At 44.6% G+C, this 21,713-nt stretch overlaps 1 pseudogene; it reads right to left on the bottom strand.

Moving 5' to 3' along the window:
• Positions 1-231: 231 nt before the first annotated feature.
• Positions 232-1,261, bottom strand: LOC126095331 (elongation of very long chain fatty acids protein 6-like; annotated as a pseudogene).
• Between the last annotated feature and the right edge of the window lie 20,452 nt (positions 1,262-21,713).

The following is a 21,713-nucleotide window of genomic DNA, read 5'->3' as shown; positions in this document are numbered from 1 at the left end:
CCGTATTTTCTCAGTACATACTATAGTGAACAAGAAGAGTAATTTCTATTCCTCTGGTGATTTAGATGTAACAAACTACACAGCCATTTATTTTTAGTAACAGATCTTTCACTCGACATTTGTAACCCAGAGAGCAAACATGTCAAAGGAAGGCATTACATATTACTGTACCTTGGATTTGCTTTCTATGTACTATCCAGAAGCTAAGCCTTCTGTTGTTGTAACCTTTGATTAATGTCCACCATCAATGAATGTCTTGTAGAAATATCTTGCAAACAAAAGAAAAGAACTGAAGTACACTCCTACAGAAAAAATTACATTTTTGCAGGAAATGTGACACTCCTGCTGCCCTGACTCAAGGATCTGGTGTGCCCAAATATTTACCGTACAGACAGTCACCATCTGAATCAATTGTAATGTAGTTACCAACATCGCCAACTCACGTGGATGTCTGTAGCCCATAGCGCAGCCGATAGTGGGAGTACATTAGCGAATGCGCAGAGTTGTTCATCACTATAACCTGTCTGCTTGAGGCGGTGTATTCAGAATAGCTGTCCCAAGAATACATCAAAAGTGCAATATGAGGATACCAATGAAGAAAAATCAGAGGCTGCTTTCGTAAAACAATGAACACTGTCTCCAAGCTCTTGACTAACTGATTGATTGGTTAACTCATTTGAAGGACAGCACCAAACAGCACGGTCATCTGCCCCGTCGGATTAGGAAAAGATGGTCAAGGAAGTAGCCCGTGCCCTTTCGAAGAAACCATCCAAGTATTTGCCTGAAGCGATTCAGGAAAATCACGGCTAACCTAAATCAGGATGGCCGCACGCGGGTTTGAACTGTCGTCCTCCCGAATGAGAATGCAGTATGCTCCAAGCTCTGGTGACTTAGATAACACAGGCACCCACATCCATTAGCCTGACACGCTGTGCTGCTCAGTGAAGCTTCAGATACACGCGGAATGCTGTAGACTGTAACTCTTTAGCACACGAAAAAATTCTCTGGCCGTTCGGCATGCGCAGATTATGCTAATAGCTGCTAGCATTATATTCCACACAAATAGAATCCCACGAAGCTCGGATAGTGGGAGGCTCTACACATAATGCTGACCCACGAAAATAAATACCATATAAATTCCGCAGTAATGAAACACGTTGGTCCAGGTTTTTGTCTCCCATACTCTAATGTTCTGGTGCTCAAATTCTTCTTCGAATTTGCACAAGTAATTTTAAAAGTCTATTTCAATGTAGCTGTTCATCGTAGCTGGCTAAGATCTTCAATCGCCAAGCAAATTTTTCTCTGATCGCTAATTTCCGCAACGCGAACGATGCCGACGAGTAAGTGTATAATATCAAAGAACTGCGGGAAGTAGGAGATAGTAGCAACACTTAAACCCAACCAGCACACTATCGGCACTTGATGAAATTACACACTTTCCATTTTACTAAGGAGAGCTAATGTTTATCGGCAGGCTAGCCTCGTTCTGAGACCCTGTAGCGATTTCGCTACGTGCTTCTAACGCCGCTGTACCCCTTTGCCACCACCTCCAGTGCTGCACCTTCACTGACGCAACAACCGTCAGACATTCCATTCAGTATTCACGGATTTTGTCCTTTACGCAGGATGGAATGATAAGGAAGTGTGAGGGGGCAACCCAGAGTAGTAACGTCATTTGACGTTTGATTACATTTATTCAGATAACAAGAAATAATAATAAACACAGTAAAGATAACACTCCCTCTTAACAAACAACAACCAAAGGGCAAGTTTGTAAAAATGTATAGCAGAAATATACACACAATAAAGAAAAGTAGCATTTCAATTGAAAAAAGTGGTAAAAGTGAGGCCTCGGGGCGTTTTCTGCATTTCAGTCTACACTCGACCAAGCTATGTTGCTAACTGCAGAAACTGCTACCGTTAATACAATCAGCTAATTTCATAAAAGACAAGAAGTTATTTCATAGTACCTTCTACCAAAAAAAGAATCGAATATACTGTTAAAGCTCAATATATCCCCTCTCCTTTGTTTTAAATAAATAACTCTGAAGTGCCTCTGAGGATACAAGATGGAAGCAGCACATCTGCAGCTCTGGCTAAAGCAAGTTAAAAGAAAAATAAACCATGAATCCCTAATGGTTCAAATAAAGCTGGTACAGTACAGTTACGTAAACTTAAAACTCTTTTAAGCAAGATGTTGTGAGGCAATGGATACAGTTTCAAATGAGAATACAGGGCGTAAAACACTGAAGAGAACTTAAGTTGCTCGTTCCAACAGACGGCCTTAATTACTCTGCTTACTCCAATCCCCTACGCCATGAAACAAGTTAATAAACGACAAGACGGCTCGTAACACAGCAGGTCGCCGCGCTCGTGAGACGTAGAGAAGTTGGCTGCAAGCTGAGACAAGTTAGTGCTGTTAACAAGGGCACTAGGTAAGTGAGGGTCAAAGATGCAGTTTAACAATTCTAAATGAAGCCAGTAGAAGCACATATCAAATAGTAGCAACTTATCTTTAACTCTCGTAACGAAGATCTCTACTCAAGAAAATAGCACATGTTCCGCAGCTCGTGGTCGTGCGGTAACGTTCTCGCTTCCCGCGCCCGGGTTCGATTCCCGGCGGGGTCAGGGATCTTCTCTGCCTCGTGATGACTGGGTGTTGTGTGATGTCCTTAGGTTAGTTAGGTTTAAGTAGTTCTAAGTTCTAGGGGACTGATGACCATAGAAGTCCCATATTGCTCAGAGCCATTTGAACCAAAACAGAACATGAGAATTAAAGGCGGTCTCAAGCTCCAATCAACTGGCTAGTCACGATTATAATAAGAAGCCCAGCGACAAATACAGCGGATAACTTTCAGGTCACCAAGCCATTTGTTTGCCTTACAATAGGGCAAGAAGGAACGAGTTTACCTCTACAGAATTGGAACCAAACAGATTCGCACGCCCGTTAGCTGCTTACGCAACACTTTAAGCAAGGAAATCTATAATACAATTTGTATGCGTATTAGACATACAAGGTATAAATCCACTCCCCCCCCCCCCCACCAACACCACCACAAATAAAATAATAAAAAGGCAACTGCTAAAAAAACCAGCAGCAGGAAATAAAATTAGTAAATTTAACTGATTTTAGACTCATGCGTTCATATGACTAATTAAACATTTCAGTTCAATCAGAATTTCACGTAGGCCTCCATAACCATATTCTGACCAAGTTACACCACAAAAGTGTTTAAAGAATAGTAAAGGACTAAACTTTAATCAACAACACTCTTATTAAAAAATGGGTGGCCACCAACATTTACATATGATAGGACAACCCTCAAAATGACCAGCATTACAATAAAAGGATAAATAACATAAGTGAAATATGTGCCTTCGGCCTCAGTAACTGGACTTCAGAGAGCAAATTACATGTCTCCCCGAAAATTGCAGCAGGCGAGAAACGCTAAGGCAGTGACCAAAACAAGCACCCGAGAAATATAGCTGCCGCTGGTAGTCGGAGGCGTTGTGCGTTCTGGTCCGCTGTACCCAGCTATTCGCTTACCCTCGTCCTATTGGCTCCTTCCGCCTTCCGCCGCCTTCCCGATGCACCGCCAGAGATGTTGCTCGACAAGGAGAATCGATACACAGAGGGAAATGAGGCGCCATAGACACATACGACTACGGAAGGTAGGAGAGAGTCGATAAGGAGCCATCCACACGGTTCAGTTTGTAGTGTTCAAATTAATAAATGAAACCCCGCCGCCTTTTCCCGCCTGAACAACGACAGACAAGCAGCAATTACTTACTTCAATGGATATGCTTAAATGTTTATCGATGCACTAAAGCGGTATGTACTGTTTGTTACATGCCGAGGGCACGATTTTTTTTTTAAAAAGAGGAGCCCAGTGGACTTTTATCATTATGGCATATGTCAGGACAGGTCAGTACAAGCAGTCACCCAATGGAGAACACCCCGGAGAAGTCTGAAACTGCATTATCAAGAATCTCGATAAACATTATCACAATGAAATGAATTTAATATTATGAATAAAATAACGGTTCAAATGGCTCTGAGCACAATGGGACTTACCATCATAGGTCATCAGTCCCCTAGAACTTAGAACAATTTAAACCTAACCGACCTAAGGACACCACACACATCCATGCCCGAGGCAGGATTCCAACCTGCGACCGTAGCGGTCGCGCGGTTCCAGACGCCTAGAACTACTCGGCCACGCCGGACGGCCTAAATAAAATTTCACTTTTGTAACAGAATTGACATGAGATCTGCATTGAGACTATGCCCTGTTGTAATGTTATCTGGAAATTATTTAAACATACAAGGTGTATCATTGAGCTACACCATTGTAAACTTAGGGTGAACAGATTTTAGAATTTTCCACCATTTTAAACTCAGGAGGGAATTCTAAATTTAAGACACACTAAATGTGACAGCTATACAGGTTGTACATTCATCTATAGGTCGACCAACTTCGATTTTATTCTCAGCACAGCAGTTCCCAGTAGAATATATTGTCTAAGTCCACCATCTTTCATTTAATACGTAGGGAAAATGGAATAGGTCCTCAATCTCAGTTTATTGAGCTTATCGCCATTTTAAGCTTAGTACTATTGGTCTATTTTTATTTCCTCATATTTTTTTAATTTTCTGGCACAATGTACGTAGGGCAATTGGTCGATGTCCACTGTGTCATCAGAGGGAGCTGTGAGAGAGATTTGGGAGATACGTGATCGCGGTGCATGATCTGATCAGTGACATCAATGACATCATAGGGGGAAACTTGGCAACCATGCATTTTACACCAATACTGTTACAGTCCTATTATTGTTGGAAATCTGCTTTTTCGTATGCTTTCACGGCCGGTGTTGACTTCACTTGACACTTGCGGGCTGACAGACCATGGCTTCTGTATAAAACTCCCCCTAAAGTTTCGTCTCAGAGGGCGGGAGACAACTTCAGAGGTAAAGTGGTGAACTGTAACTGCTTGTTTTTGTTCAATTTTTAGGCAAGTTGTTTGCATTTTATAAGTTAGTGGACCTACAAAGTTATTTTAACTAACAGAGCTTGTGTTATAAGTTTGTAGATAACTAAATTTAATGCTTATGTAATATTTTCGTACAATGTTGTTGTATCTAACGAAGTGTTTTGCCTGTTTCGGTAGAAGTATGGTCGGAGCGAATGACTCTGGTTGTACGAAATTTGAGTAAGACAATGAATTAATTTTACTTTTTCTCTTTAAGTTACACTTATTACTTCCGTTCTGAGTAGAATAACACAATGTAAAATCCCTATTATATACAAACAAAGCTACGGCTACTAGTTGCGTACATGCTCAATACTATCGTTAAATTAGGTCGACCATCTTAGTTTTCACCCTGATGACGACAGGATTAATGTGGGAAATTTGTAAAATCGATGAAAGTAGTATTAACAAGAAAAGTCAATGAAATAAAAGGCTGAGAAACGTTTGTGTATGTATTAGATTTACTTTCTTCAAGGGTAAGCTGTATTTTTGTCGCATTACTTTACACAGGGACAAACTGATTCCGATAACAAAGGATGCTAAGTTCAGTACTTCAGAACAAGGATTTAATATTGGAAAATGAATGTTTAGTTTCTTATTCACACAAGTAACTTACGCCAGCGACTGTACTAACCAGAGAGGCAAAAAGCATTATCAGTTACTTTAATTAAATAATTTTGTTGCCGTCTTGTGCTGATCACATAAATTTCGCATTCTTCAATTAATTCTTCAGCCTCGTTTAATATAAGATTTATACGGGATGACGGTGTCTTAAATTAGCTTCTCGAGCAAAAATGAAGTAACTTTTCACTAGTTCTTTTTGTTTGGGTTACACAAGGTTCGTATGTATGCAGCGCGACGACGGGTCACTGGTCTCTTAATACGTACTAGAGTGCACGTAAAATTAGGTTCCGCAGAAGCTCACGTAAAAGCAGAGCTGTGATCGAAGGTATAATGCTGCACAATTGTCGTCACGATACGTAATTTTGCGAAGCTAATGTAAGCGAAACCCATTGCGAAAACAGTTATGTTTGTCAAAGAGCTATCAAAGCCCCAATCAAGGCCTATTGGGAATTTCCTTACATTTCTCGACGTTTGAAACTGATACGCCAAACGACACCTAATTGCGAATGGCTGAACATTTTATAGCCCGTGTTCCACCATCATCATTTTTTTATGGAATATTTAGTTGGAGAATTATTCGTTAACAATCGATTTTACCGTAATCTAGATTAAACCCGTTATACTAAAACGGAAGTTATTTCTCGAAAGTTTCATAATCTCATAATTTATCACTTGCTACTGCGATGTTTGATATCGTGATGAATTCACTAAGCAGAATGTAACGTTCTAAATTCCTGAGTATGCTGAAGACAGCGCGTGCGAAGAAATGGTGACTTAGGAGCAGTCAGCATAACAATTTACTCTCGCCACCCTTACTCATGTAGTGATCGGTTCACTGCGTACTTTATCCACCTTTCATTGTTTTCTCCATTTTCGCGACGCATTACAAAGGCTGCATGTGGATTTGATAATTTTTATGGCTCCGTTCTTCCTCATGGGACACAAAATGTCTGAATCAGAAGGGTATTTAGAGTTTACAGCACCTGAATTAGGGTTTTAACTAAATGAGAAACGTTCCTGATGGATATTATATATATCAGGTAAGAAATTTTTTTGTATTTTTCTTTGAGGTTACAAAATGAAAGACAAAGGATAAACTAAAAATATGATATTTATTGACTTCCAAATATGGTCTGAATTGTTTATATGCGTATATTTTGTCAAGAATATATTTTGAAATATTTGGACGAGACTTCTGTGATATTTCCACCAAAGCTTCGCGGGCCTGATGAACCATTGCTTCTTCGGTTAGCACAACTACGCCATGGAGGGGAAGCGGCCATTACCCTAGGACTAGGCACAGCTGAACAAGTGGCCGTATTCAGGGTGAAAGGAAACTTATTCAGTAAACTGGTGGCGCGAAACAGGCTTGCCAGCGTCCCTGAAAGCCTAAGTGGGGGCATCTTACAGCCCCGGTAGGGCTTCTGGTGCAGATGACTAGACGACAAGAACGAGGCAAATAAACTCGTCGTCGCCCATCGACAACACATCGCCGCTCCCGCCTGTTATGGTTTCGAGATCTAAATGCTGCTGTTCGTGAAGCGCTATGTACCACCAGACTGAGGCCATCTCATATATTCTTTTACCCAGTGGTATCCATACAGGCAACTTGGTATCCCCGCTCCGCTGGGTCACCTATTGGGGGCGTAGATGACGACTACCTTCCGTTAAAGGTCAGTTTGATAGCGGGCCTTGACTTGGAGCCTGCGCCAGCCTCACTGACATGGAGGCTCTGTGGACCTACACTGGTGCTGAACACCGCCTGCGCTTGGCGCGTGCCTTTATGTTCAGTCATGGAGGATGCCATGGTTGAAACGCTGTCTCTCCTAGTGTGTTGTTGTTGAGACCAAAGGGTGGCCGTATAACGAGGGTCTGCCCCTGCCATCCGTCGCCCCTTCCGTCGTAATTCTGTGGCTACGATGATGGTAGCAGTTTTTGTTATCGAAATAAGTGTCCAAGGAATAGAAAAGCAACTGGACTCACCCAACAGAGGAAAGTCCACTGGACCTGACGGGATACCAATTCGATTCTACACAGAGTACGCGAAAGAACTTGCCCCCCTTGTAACAGCCGTGTACCGCAAGTCTCTAGAGGAACGGAAGGTTCCAAATGATTGGAAAAGAGCACAGGTAGCCCCAGTCTTCAAGAAGGGTCGACGAGCAGATGCGCAAAACTATAGACCTATATCTCTGACGTCGATCTGTTGTAGAATTTTAGAACATGTTTTTTGCTCCAGTATCATGTCGTTCTTGGAAACCCAGAATCTACTATGTAGGAATCAACATGGATTCCGGAAACAGCGATCGTGTGAGACCCAACTCGCTTTATTTGCTCATGAGACCCAGAAAATATTAGATACAGGCTCCGAGGTAGATGCTATTTTTCTTGACTTCCGGAAGGCGTTCGATACAGTTCCGCACTGTCGCCTGATAAACAAAGTAATAGCTACGGAATATCAGACCAGCTGTGTGGCTGGATTGAAGAGTTTTTAGCAAACAGAACACAGTATGTTGTTATCAATGGAGAGACGTCTACAGACGTTAAAGTAACCTCTGGCGTGCCACAGGGGAGTGTTATGGGACCATTGCTTTTCACAATATAAATAAATGACCTAGTAGATAGTGTCGGAAGTTCCATGTGGCTTTTCGCGGATGATGCTGTAGTATACAGAGAAGTTGCAGCATTAGAAGGTTGTAGCGGAATGCAGGAAGATCTGCAGTGGATAGGCACTTGGTGCAGGGAGTGGCAACTGACCCTTAACATAGACAAATGTAATGTATTGCGAATACATAGAAAGAAGGATCCTTTATTGTATGATTATATGATAGCGGAACAAACACTGGTAGCAGTTACTTCTGTAAAATATCTGGGAGTATGCGTGCGGAACGATTTGCAGTGGAATGATCATATAAAATTAATTGTTGGTAAGACGGGTACCAGGTTGAGATTCATTGAAGGAGTCCTTAGAAAATGTAGTCCATCAACAAAGGAGGTGGCTTACAAAACACTCGTTCGACCTATACTTGAGTATTGCTCATCAGTGTGGGATCCGTACCAGATCGGGTTGACGGAGGAGATAGAGAAGATCCAAAGAAGAGCGGCGCGTTTCGTCACAGGGTTATTTGGTAACCGTGATAGCGTTACGGAGATGTTTAACAAACTCAAGTGGCAGACTCTGCAAGAGAGGCGCTCTGCATCGTGGTCTAGCTTGCTCGCCAGGTTTCGAGAGGGTGCGTTTCTGAATGAGGTATCGAATATATTGCTTCCTCCTACTTATACCTCCCGAGGAGATCACGAATGTAAAATCAGAGAGATTAGAGCGCGCACGGAGGCTTTCAGACAGTCGTTCTTCCCGCGAACCATACGCGACTGGAACAGGAAAGGGAGGTAATGACAGTGGCACGTAAAGTGCCCTCCGCCACACACCGTTGGGTGGCTTGAGGAGTATAAATGTAGATGTAGATGTAGATGTGTTGCATACCTGGCATGCAGAACGCTGACACCAGCACCTCACACGCCCTTGGCCAGCTATGTCGCGGAAGACAGCAACATTCCCTCAGAATACAATTCCATCCTTGTAACTGACATGAATGAAGAACTATTATAACAGACATGTTTTACTGAGGGTTTGCCGCACGATTCCAGCCACCACCAGCTCTCCAACATATATTCCGTTGGGGAAACGGAGTTCGATCCCGATTTGTAGCAGCCGAGTCACCCGCCACCGTAAGTGTCACGTCCCGACCACTATACTATTCTCTTAGTGTGCAGCAACTTCTGGAATTGACCATACTGGCTTTGTCAAAAAGTTTCACAATGGTTTTTGCTTCCGTCATTAACAAATTCTACTGTTTTTGCTAATTCATTAATTGTGTTACATAGTTTCGAGAACTTGAACTTTTTGTGAAAAGGATAGTACCCAAAACTTCAGTCTCACCTTTCCAGTGCCAAACTGCACAGCAGAGAGCTATCTCAACTAAAGTAGTGTTGGCACTGTCGTGTAAACAGCAACGAGCACTCGTGGCACGTAAGAGGCAGCACAGAAATAATATGCCCGCCACTCTGTAATAGACTCACATGGCAGGACTAGCAAACTGAGACAAGAATCCCTTCGGGTAATAAGGATTTTCCTTTTCGGGTGCTTTTCTCGACTAATGGGCTTCAACTTTGTAAATATGTTGCCGGCTGACAGTAATATACAATCCTGGAAATGGAAAGAAGAACACATTGACACCGGTGTGTCAGACCCACCATACTTGCTCCGGACACTGCGAGAGGGCTGTACAAGCAATGATCACACGCACGGCACAGCGGCACACCAGGAACCGCGGTGTTGGCCGTCGAATGGCGCTAGCTGCGCAGCATTTGTGCACCGCCGCCGTCAGTGTCAGCCAGTTTGCCGTGGCATACGGCGCTCCATCGCAGTCTTTAACACTGGTAGCATGCCGCGACAGCGTGGACGTGAACCGCATGTGCAGTTGACGGACTTTGAGCGAGGGCGTATAGTGGGCATGCGGGAGGCCGGGTGGACGTACCGCCGAATTGCTCAACACGTGGGGCGTGAGGTCTCCACAGTACATCGATGTTGTCGCCAGTGGTCGGCGGAAGGTGCACGTGCCCGTCGACCTGGGACCGGACCGTAGCGACGCACGGAAGCACGCCAAGACCGTAGGATCCTACGCAGTGCCGTAGGGGACCGCACCGCCACTTCCCAGCAAATTAGGGACACTGTTGCTCCTGGGGTATCGGCGAGGACCATTCGCAACCGTCTCCATGAAGCTGGGCTACGGTCCCGCACACCGTTAGGCAGTCTTCCGCTCACGCCCCAACATCGTGCAGCCCGCCTTCAGTGGTGTCGCGACAGGCGTGAATGGAGGGACGAATGGAGACATGTCGTCTTCAGCGATGAGAGTCGCTTCTGCCTTGGTGCCAATGATGGTCGTATGCGTGTTTGGCGCCGTGCAGGTGAGCGCCACAATCAGGACTGCATACGACCGAGGCACACAGGGCCAACACCCGGCATCATGGTGTGGGGAGCGATCTCCTACACTGGCCGTACACCACTGGTGATCGTCGAGGGGACACTGAATAGTGCACGGTACATCCAAACCGTCATCGAACCCATCGTTCTACCATTCCTACACCGGCAAGGGAACTTGCTGTTCCAACAGGACAATGCACGTCCGCATGTATCCCGTGCCACCCAACGTGCTCTAGAAGGTGTAAGTCAACTACCCTGGCCAGCAAGATCTCCGGATCTGTCCCCCATTGAACATGTTTGGGACTGGATGAAGCGTCGTCTCACGCGGTCTGCACGTCCAGCACGAACGCTGGTCCAACTGAGGCGCCAGGTGGAAATGGCATGGCAAGCCGTTCCACAGGACTACATCCAGCATCTGTACGATCGTCTCCATGGGAGAACAGCAGCCTGCATTGCTGCAAAAGGTGGATATACACTGTACTAGTGCCGACATTGTGCATGCTCTGTTGCCTGTGTCTATGTGCCTGTGGTTCTGTCAGTGTGATCATGTGATGTATCTGACCCCAGGAATATGTCAATAAAGTTTCCCCTTCCTGGGACAATGAATTCACGGTGTTCTTATTTCAATTTCCAGGAGTGTACTTCCTCTACGTTGGATACACCCTGAGTCCCATCGATCCTCAGAGCCTGTACACGCTGTCACACTTATTATAACAACAACCTTATCTCATAGCAGCTGTTCAAGGGTTGTGAACACAATCTTGGTGCTCGTCTTACGATATGCGGGATGATTTCTTGATGGTATCACAAGCTTTCAGGGACTATGGAGGAGAGTAAATGTTTCAATATGAGCTAAGAAACACTGGTCCGGGAACGATCGGGTCGAAACGTATAAGAGAAAACTGGATCTGATAGCTCTGACCGTGGATTCCATGTTGTTGTGGACTGACAAGACAGCCAGTCCACAGTGACGGGTAACCGAAAGGTACGCGTTTACACACGCCGGCTGGCGTTATGTCTGAAACAGGATACGTAATGAATGCTATAAGAAAAGTACGTAGCTGCTGGAATACTTAACTTTAATCCATCATTTGTGTACAGCATTCTTGATGATACAAGTGAGACTCTCTCTAGAAATGGTTAATGGCGCCTTGCTAGGTCGTAGCCATGGACTTAGCTGAAGGCTATTCTAACTGTCTCTCGGCAAATGAGAGAAAGGCTTCGTCAGTGTAGTCGCTAACAAAGTCGTCCGTACAACTGGGCCGAGTGCTAGTAAGTCTCTCCAGTCCTGCCGTGTGGTGGCGCTCGGTCTGCAATTACTGACAGTGGCGACACGCGGGTTCGACATGTACTAATGGACCGCGGCCGATTTAAAGCTACCACCTAGCAAGTGTGGTGTCTGGCGGTGACACCACACATGTATCGGTACTGGGGACTGGTGTTACTAAGACTGTACGATCACCATTTCCAGACGAGGTAGTAAGGACCAAGACAAGAAGGAAATGTTTAGCAAATATGGACTCTGAACTGCACTCCTTGCGAGCTTTGAGCACATGGTCATCTTCGATACTGTTAAACGTATTTCTTCTTTGGTTTCCATATTCCTGGAGGAGGTACTATAGACCAGAACAAGAGAAAAATATCCAGTAAATATCCTCTCTAAACTGTATGCCCGTAGAGCAGTAAAGAGTTGCTCAGTAAACGAGATGTGATCCACAATATCGAAGAGGAACAAAAGCTCAAACTCGTAACTGTTACAGTACGCGTTTCAGTTCTTATGATTACTGTACATGTCTTCCTTGTTTTTGTCCATACTACCATATCTGGAAGTTGCCTACCATGCAGTCTTAGCGACAACAGTACCAATACAGGTACTTCACTGTCAGAAGTATCAGAACGATTTTCGCTTATATCCTTCGATTCGATGGTTTCCGGACCAGGATACCTTACCCCAAATTGATACATTTATCCATCCCTATTATCTGTGAGAGTCTGTAACTTCATCAAAGGATCACCGTGTATTCAACTCTGTGGTTACAATCACTTAGTGTTTCACTACAAGTGCTCCCTGACAGAGAGACAACGGATGCTCTTCCAGTACTCTGCACTCTACACTATTTGAAGAATGAATTACAAGGAAAAGTTGTCGACTGCTTAATGATTAACCTTCTCACATACCATCCAACATAATATCCTAAACAGTTATCGGTGAGGATCTCTGAGGTTTGAACGACTACGTTTCTCGCAAGACTATTTGTGCAATGATAAAATTCTTACAGTTAAGATGAAACGAATCTCATCCGTTATCCGTACATTACGATCTTTATTGGATGGTGTATGCAATCATCTAAGCCTTGATACACGTCAGTCTCTCCCTATTATCATTCACTTAAAAAGAGCACGATAGCCATTTTCAAGTAAAAGAGTGTGAAAAATTTCGTGTTTTATGCACTTGCTGACAGAAATGTGAAACACCTAGCAGACGCGCAGGGATATCAATGTCACTTCGAACACGAAGACACCACTGGCTAGTACCTAAGTGACTAAAATTACAATTCTCTTTTTTAATTAGAGTGGTCACCGGAGTGCATTAATGTTGTTTGTGTTAAGTGTTGTCACCAGATTCGATGGAGTATGTAAGGGTCGTTAGTAGTGTCTCACGTTGACTGATCGTACTAAATGACATGGGGGTACAGTGTATACGTCTGAGACAGCATTATCAGCTACCACCAGAGAAAGACGCCTCAGTGTGGACCTTCATTTTGGAAGGTGATCAAAAGGTTCAATATCCTGATTTCTGGTGCATTTGGATGTGTCAATGGCGCAAGGTTGGACTGCATTCAAGCGAGAGAGCAGAAATACTAGTTGTCAGGATTCTAGTCGACCACGCGTGACCGCCACAAGGGAGGATTGCCATAATTCGCACCAAGTACACTACTGGCCATTAAAATTCCTACACCAAGAAGGAATGCAGATGATAAACGGGTATTCATTAGATAAATGTATTATACTGCAACTGACATGTGATTACACTTTCACGCAATTTGGGTGCATAGATCCTGAGAAATCAGTACCCAGAAGAACTACCTCTGACCGTAATAACGGCCTTGATACGCCTGGGCATGGAGTCAAACAGAGCTTGGATGGTGTGTACAGGTACAGCTGCCCATGCAGCTTCAACACAATACCACAGTTAATCAAGAGTAGTGACTGGCGTATTGTGACGAGCCAGTTGCTCTGCCACCATTGACCAGACGTTTCCAGTTGGTGTGAGATCAGGAGAATGTGCTGGCCAGGGCAGCAGTCGAACATTTTCTGTATTCAGAAACGCCCGTACAGGACCTGCAACGTGCGGTCGTTCATTATCCTGCTGAAATGTAAGGTTTCGCAGGGATCGAATGAAGGGTAGAGCCACGGGTCGTAACACATCTGAAATGTATCGTCCACTGTTCAAAGTGCCGTCAATGCGAACAAGAGGTGACCGAGACGTGTAACCAGTGGCACTCCATACCATCACGTCGTGTGATGCGCAAGTATGGCGATGACGAATACACGCTTCCAATGTGCGTTCACTGCAATGTTGCCCAACAGGGATGCGACATTCATGATGCTGTACACAGAACCTGAATTCATCCGAAAAAATGACGTTTTGCCATTCGTGCACCCTGGTTCGTCGTTGAGTACTCCATCGCAGGCGCTCCAATCTGTGATGGAGCGTCAAGGGTAACCGCAGCCATGGTCTCCGAGCTGATGGTCCATGCTGCTGCAAACGTCGTCGAACTGTTCGTGCAGATGGTTGTTGTCTTGCAAGCGTCCCCATCTGTTGACTCAGGGATCGAGACGTGGCTGCACGATCCGTTACAGCCATACGGATAAGATGCCTGTAGTCTCAACTGCTAGTGATACGAGGCCGTTGGGTTCCAGTACGGCGTTCCGTATTACTCTCCTGAACCCACCGATTGTATATTCTGCTAACTGTCATTGGATCTCGACCAACGCGGGCAGCAATGTCGCGATACGATAAACCGCAATCGTGGTAGGCTACAATCCGACCCTTATCAAAGTCGGAAACGAGAGGGTACGCATTTCTCCTTCTTACACGAGGCATCACAACAACGTTTCACCAGGCAACGCCGGTCAACTGCTGTTTGTGTATGAGAAATCGGTTGGAAACTTTCCTCATATCTGCACGTTGTAGGTGTCGCCACCGGCGCCAACCTTGTGTGAATGCTCTGAAAAGCTAATCATTTGCATATCACAGCATCTTCTTCCTGTCGGTTCAATTTCGCGTCTATAGCACGTCATCGTCGGGGTGTAGCAATTTTAATGGCCAGTAGTGTACATTGTAACCCATTTATACCTGCTATCCGATAACAAGTAATAGTCTCCCTGAATCAATGTGGTCGGCCGCTAGCAGCAACCAGACACGGACGTTACTCTCCCACGCGTAAGCTGCCGTTAACACAGTAATATTAACGCATGCGTTAGGAATGTTTCCGTTAACGGGAAGCATGGGGTACTGATGAACTGCGTTGCGGATTGTTTAGCGATGAATCGCTGTTTGCCACTGCTCCAGATAACCATCGATGGGATATAGGGCTGCCACATTGGAGAAGTCCACATTCTACCGATATTTGTGAGCAGTGTCATCGTATGGGAAGCCATTGGATATGACTTAGGGTGGCGGGTGGTAGTGGCTGAGGGTACAATCGCGACACAACTGTATGTCAGAGGCATAATACACTATGTAATCAAAAGTATCCGGATACCTCGCTGAAAATGGCTTACAAGTTCCTGGCGCCCTTCATCGGTAATACTGGAATTCATTATGGTGTTGGCCCACCCTTAGCCTTGATGACAGCTTCCACTCTCGCAGTCATACGTTCAATCAGGTGCTGGAAGGTTTCTTGGGGAATGACAGCCCATTCTTCACGTAGTGCTGCACTGAGGAGAGGTATCGATATCGGTCGGTGAAGCCAGGAGGAAGTCGGCGTTCCAAAACATTGCAAAGCTGTTCTATAGAGTTCAGGCCAGGTCTTTGTTCAGGCCAATCTATTACAGGGATGTAATTGTCGTGTAACCACTCCGTCACAGGCAGTGCGTTATGAATTGGTGCCCGATCGTGTTGAAAGATGCAATCGCCATCCCAGAATTGCTCTTCAACAGTGGGAAGCAAGAAGGTGCTTAAAACATCAATGTAGGGCTGTGTTGTGATAGTGCCACGCAAAACATCAAGGCGTGGAAGCCCCATCCATAACACCACCACCACCGAATTTTAATGTTGGCACTACACACGCCGGCAGACGACGTTCACTGGGCATTCGCGGTATCCACACCCTGACATCGGGTCACCACATTATGTACCGTGATTCGTATCTCCATAAAACGTCTTTCTACTGTTCAATCGTCCAATGTTTATGCTCCTTGCACCAAGTGAGGCGTCGTTTGGAGTTTACCGGCGTGATGTGTTTTCTCATCTCCCGCTTATCTTAGTACTTGCAGTGGATCCTGAAGCAGTTTGGGATTCCTGTGTGATGGTCTGGATAGATGTCTGCCTACTACACATTACGACTCTCTTCAAATGTCGGCGGTCTCTGTCAGTCAACAGACGCGGTCGGCCGGTACACTTTTGTGCTGTACGTGTCCCTTCACATTTCCACTTCACTATCGCATCGGGAACAGTGGAACTAGCGATGTTTAGGAGTTTGGAAATCCCGCGTACAAACTATGACACAAGTGGCACCCAACCACCTGACCACGTTCGAAGTTTGTGAGTTCCGCGGAGCGCCCCATTCTGCTCTCTCACGATGTCTAATGACTACTGAGGTCGCTGATATGGAGTACCTGGCAGTAGGTGGCAGTAAAATTCCCCTGATATGAGAAACGTATGTTTTTAGGTTTGTGAGAGTACTTTTGATCACATAGTGTATGTCCTTAAGTGTTACCTCTCATGCTGTAAGTAGGCTGTTTAGGTTTTTATGTTGGTAACGCCACGTAGCGCTCTATATGAAAATCACTGACTGTGCTGTGTGAAGTCTGTGGCTGGTTGGCATTGTTGGAATAGTCGCTATTGTAGTGTTGGGCAGTTGGATGTGAACAGCGCGTAGCGTTGCGCAGTTGGAGGAGAGCCGCCAGCAGTGCTGGATGAGTGGAGAGAGATGGCGGAGTTTTGAGAGCGGATAATCTGGACGTTTGTCCATCAGAGACTGCAAATTTGTAAGACTGGATGTCATGAATTGATATATATATATATATATATATATATATATATATATATATATATATATATATATATATGTGTGTGTGTGTGTGTGTGTGTGTGTGTGTGTGTATATGTATATAATGACTTTTGAACATTATTAAGGTAAATACATTGTTTGTTCTCTATCAAAATCTTTCATTTGTTAACTATGTCTATCAGTAGTTAGTGACTTCAGTAGATAGAATCTTTTATTTGGCTGGCAGTATTGGCGCTCGCTGTATTGCAGTAGTTCGAGTAACGAAGATTTTTGTGAGGTAAGTGATTCATGAAAGGTATAGGTTATTGTTAGTCAGGGCCATTCTTTTGTAGGGACTATTGGAAGTCAGATTGCGTTGTGTTAAAATTATTGTTTGTCAGTTTATTGATGATCTGAATAAGTAAAGAGAGAAATGTCTGTGCGCGTTCAGTTTCGCTCAGCTGTTTGAAAATCAAATAACGTATGGGGTTTATCAGCACAGTAATTCAGTAAATGCCGGCCGATGTGGCCGAGCGGTTCTACGCGCTACAGTCTGGAACCGCAAGATCGCTACGGTCGCAGGTTCGAATCCTGCCTCGGGCATGGAAGTGTGTGATGTCCTTGGGTTAGTTAGGTTTAAGTGGTTCTAAGTTATAGGGGACTGATGACCTCAGAAGTTAAGTCCCATAGTGCTCAGAGCCATTTGAACCAATTCATTAAATTTTTCTAAGGGGGCGTTTCATAATGCGACAGTATCGTGCTGCCATTTTTCAATAGGACAAAACTCGTTCACACGTGGAACGCGTCATTATGAACTGTCTGCACCCCACGATACATCCGCGTCCGCAAGTTTTGGTAACGATTAATGCTCCAAATTGGACTATTAGGCATTGACCGTAAATAATAGCGAACACCAACGTGGACACATTACTCACGACTCTTCATTGTTCTTCCGGGTAGCTAGTCAGCAGCTTGATTTCGTTTCTTGTTTAAGTTTTTCTGTCCTCGCCAATGGGTGCCACCGGAGCTGGCTCGTTGACTGGCGCCGCGGGCGGTGCTTTGAAGCTTGCCGCCAACCACAAGCGCGATCGAATCAGCAACCCCAGTGCCGCTACTAATGAGATGGGCTTCCGCGTTGTGATAAGCGGCGACAGTAGGCAGCAACGAACAGTCCGTGTTTGTCATTGGCGTACGACAATGCTAGTACTGAGTTCTAGGGCTGCAGTTCGTAGCGGAGGTCAGCGTGTGAGACCTAGTCTACAAGTAGCCTTTGCATAGAGACAAGTGTTTACTGCAGTGACTGACAGTGTGGCGCCCAGGACGGGCGTAGTCTTGTTGACACTGTATTCAGCAACACATTCATTGACAGGTCACCGCTTAGTTATATCTGTCCGCAACGAGTTGCTGTACAACCTAGGTATCGCAACGCAATAAAGTGTTTAATTGTGTGTCACTAATTTGTTACCACTGTCGCAGTTCCTCCGCCTTAAACTAATAAGGTATCTTGTAATCTTACCCTCCCACACATCACCATTAAATTCCTCTTAGTCTCTTCATTATTTTCAAAAGCTTCGAGAGGCGTGAGATACACAAAAGAAAAACTTAACTTCAATTTCTCTTGTTGTTGATGCCACCAAATATAGCGTCTAGGGGTACATTCTAGCGGCTGAAATTTTGATTTAACGTTGTGGCTTCCTGGTGGCTAAATAACTGATGAAGATTTGCCTGTATATATCTTGAATTTTATGCTTTGTCACATTATTAAATATCACACCGTTTCTACAATTTCCACTTAATGTTCCACATTACATTGTTAGTGTCGATCATATAAATACGTCTGTCTCCATCAGACGCATGCCCACTGCACTTTACAATCTACGGTACTCACAATATCCGAAAGAGTTTACAAAGCAAGAGAGTTTACGCACATTCGTGGCAAAAGAAGTATCTTTACTAAGATATGTCATTGTTTTGTAAAGATCCCGTAGGCTCTGGCAAAACCATGTCTCCGCAATATCCTTTCTTCCAGGAGTTTTTATTTATTTATATTTGACCAGTATACATAAATAAAAACACCTGGAAGAAAGGATATTGCGGAGACTCGGGATTCGCCACAGCCCGGGGAATCTTCCTAGAATGTGTGCTGATGTGAAACTTCCTGGCAGATTAAAACATTCGCTGCTACTGTAACTGACCTTGCGTCGCCACGTAACCAATTTTTTTTTAATATAACCTCAAACTGTATTGCTAAAAGTAATATAAAATGTATTTATTTTATAAGTAAAAGGTAAAATTTACTCTCGTGAATCACATTTTTTTGGAGGCGCGTTAAGGCGTTAGTGGCATATCAAGCCAATTTCTGTAGCGGGTAGCCATGGACGCGCTAGTGCGTCTCGTTTATTTTTCCTGAAAACTGTGACACTTTAGAGTACTACATTTTTATTTTATATTCAAAAATAAAACGAAAAATCCTACTGACAAACGACATATTATTGAACAAAAACAAACACAAGACCTTGAAAAAACTTCTGAAATATAATGAATGCCGAATCTCTAAGAGAAGATACAGTCAAGAACTTTACGATTACACTCAGATAAATAAGTATTATAAGAAAACGATTTCGTGAAATACTATCGGCAATTCCTTTCACGTGAAAAAAGGGTCATTTTTCCAGTAGTCCTCCAACTTCCTCATCTTTACATTTCCCATGTGAAGGAAAACTCCCAAGAACACAGACAATTCGCTAACCGTCACATATTTCCAATAATTTATTCGTCATAGTTCTTTGGTTCCCACGGGAAGGAATAATTCAATTGCGTTACGATTTGGTCTTTCGACACCTTTCAGTAGAAATTCGTCCGTCAGCAAAAGACGCAAATGATCTAAGGGTTGGTTGAATTAGCAGTCCCTCATTTTTTATAAACGGGCAGTTTACCATTCCAACTGGCTCGCTTTCCCATGCAACACTTGTATCAGCTACGTTACCACTTGTTACCACTCCTTCTCTCCTTTCCCTGTCGCTTGGATTCACAGCCATTTCTACAGCCTCATCTAAAGCAAACTCGGCTCCGTCAGACTCTTCACTGGATTCCCAACCGTCGTCACCACTGGCCAATTCCGTTTCCGAATCGCTTTCTTCTAATATTCGTAATAATTCCGCATCCGATAGTTTCTGTACATAAACCACATCGAATGGCTGTGCCCGACTAAACAGTGGTGCCTCGCAACAGCTGAGTCTCTCGCCGCGCAGGCGCGTCTACATCTACATCTACATCTACATCTACATCCATACATCGCAAGCCACCTGACGGTGTGTGGCGGAGGGTAGCTTGAGTACCTCTATCGGTTCTCCCTTCTATTCCAGTGTCGTATTGTTCGTGGAAGGAAGGATTGTCGGTATGCCTCTGTGTGGGCTCTAATCTCTCTGAATTTATCCTCGTGGTCTCTTCGCGAGATATACGTAGGATGGAGCAATATACTGCTTGACTCTTCGATATGTTCTCGAAACTTCAACAAAAGCCCGTACCGAGCTACTGAGCGTCTCTCCTGCAGAGTCTTCCACTGGAGTTTATCTATCATCTCCGTAACGCTTTCGCGATTATTAAATGATCCTGTAACGAAGCGCGCTGCTCTCCGTTGGATCTTCTCTATTTCTTCTATCAACCCTATCTGGTACAGATCCCACACTGCTGAGCAGTATTCAAGCAGTGGGTGAACAGGCGTACTGTAACCTACTTCCTTTGTTTTCGGATTGCATTTTCTTAGGATTCTTCCAATGAATTTCAGTCTGGCATCTGCTTTAATGACGATCAACTTTATATGATTATTCCATTTTAAATCACTCCTAATGCGTACTCCCAGATAATTTACGGAATTGACCGCTTCTAGTTACTGACCTGCTATTTTGTAGCTAAATGATAAGGGATCTATTTTCTATGTATTCGCAGCACATTACACTTGTCTACATTGAGATTCAATAGCCATTCCCTGCACCATGCGTCAATTCGCTGCAGATCCTCCTGCATTTCAGTACCATTTTCCATTGTTACAACATCTCGATATACCACAACGACATCTGCTGGGCTTCGTTTGATCCATGCGCCGGTCACGAAGATTATGATAAACGCCTATAGGTCCGCCCCCGGCCGTGTCGACAGGTCCGTCGGAATGGGTTGCCCTCTTTCTGCCATGTTATTCGCCATTGTCCTCGAACCATCTCTTCACGGACTGCGGAGACGCTTGGAAGGACTTTGCCTCCACTCCGTGACCTTTCGTTGTGGTGCATACTCCGATGATTCGATGTTCTTAGCACGGACTGGTGACGAAATACAAACGGCGCTTTTCTGGCTCCAAGAGTATGGGGCGGTGGCAGGCAGTGTGATCAGCCTCCGGAAATCACGCTACCGAGAGGTGGGACGAGGCACGTCTGCAGAACTGTATGTACCTCTAACAAAGGTCCCAGTGCCCAAATGTCTAGGGATGTCGCTCCATCGACAAAAACAACGCATGGTGGCCTTTATGTATCGTAAGGTCTTACGACGACTCCGCATAGAGGCTCGCCTCAACAAACTCAGATCGTTCGACATTTTTCAACGCGCTCAGTACGTCAATATGTACATGGATTCTCACCTTAACCATTACGCCCACGTATTACCGATGACAGACACGATGGCTTCCAGGATACAGGCAGTGTTTGGACAAGTGCTAAACGCTGGTGCCGTCTGTGAGATCCGTTTGTTTCCCTTACTCCACAACGGAGGTGTTGGACTGGCTCACGTCAAGCACAAAGCGTTGGTGCTGTACCTTCGCTCAATGCGGCGACTCTGGCTTCCACCAACAGACAGTCTTCCTGGCATCCT

Source organism: Schistocerca cancellata, chromosome 8 (genome assembly GCF_023864275.1).
Source record: "Schistocerca cancellata isolate TAMUIC-IGC-003103 chromosome 8, iqSchCanc2.1, whole genome shotgun sequence".
In the NCBI taxonomy this organism is placed as follows: Eukaryota; Metazoa; Arthropoda; class Insecta; order Orthoptera; family Acrididae; genus Schistocerca; species Schistocerca cancellata.
The sequence above is the reverse complement of the archived record's forward strand: the minus strand, read 5'-3'. Positions and strand labels throughout refer to the sequence as shown.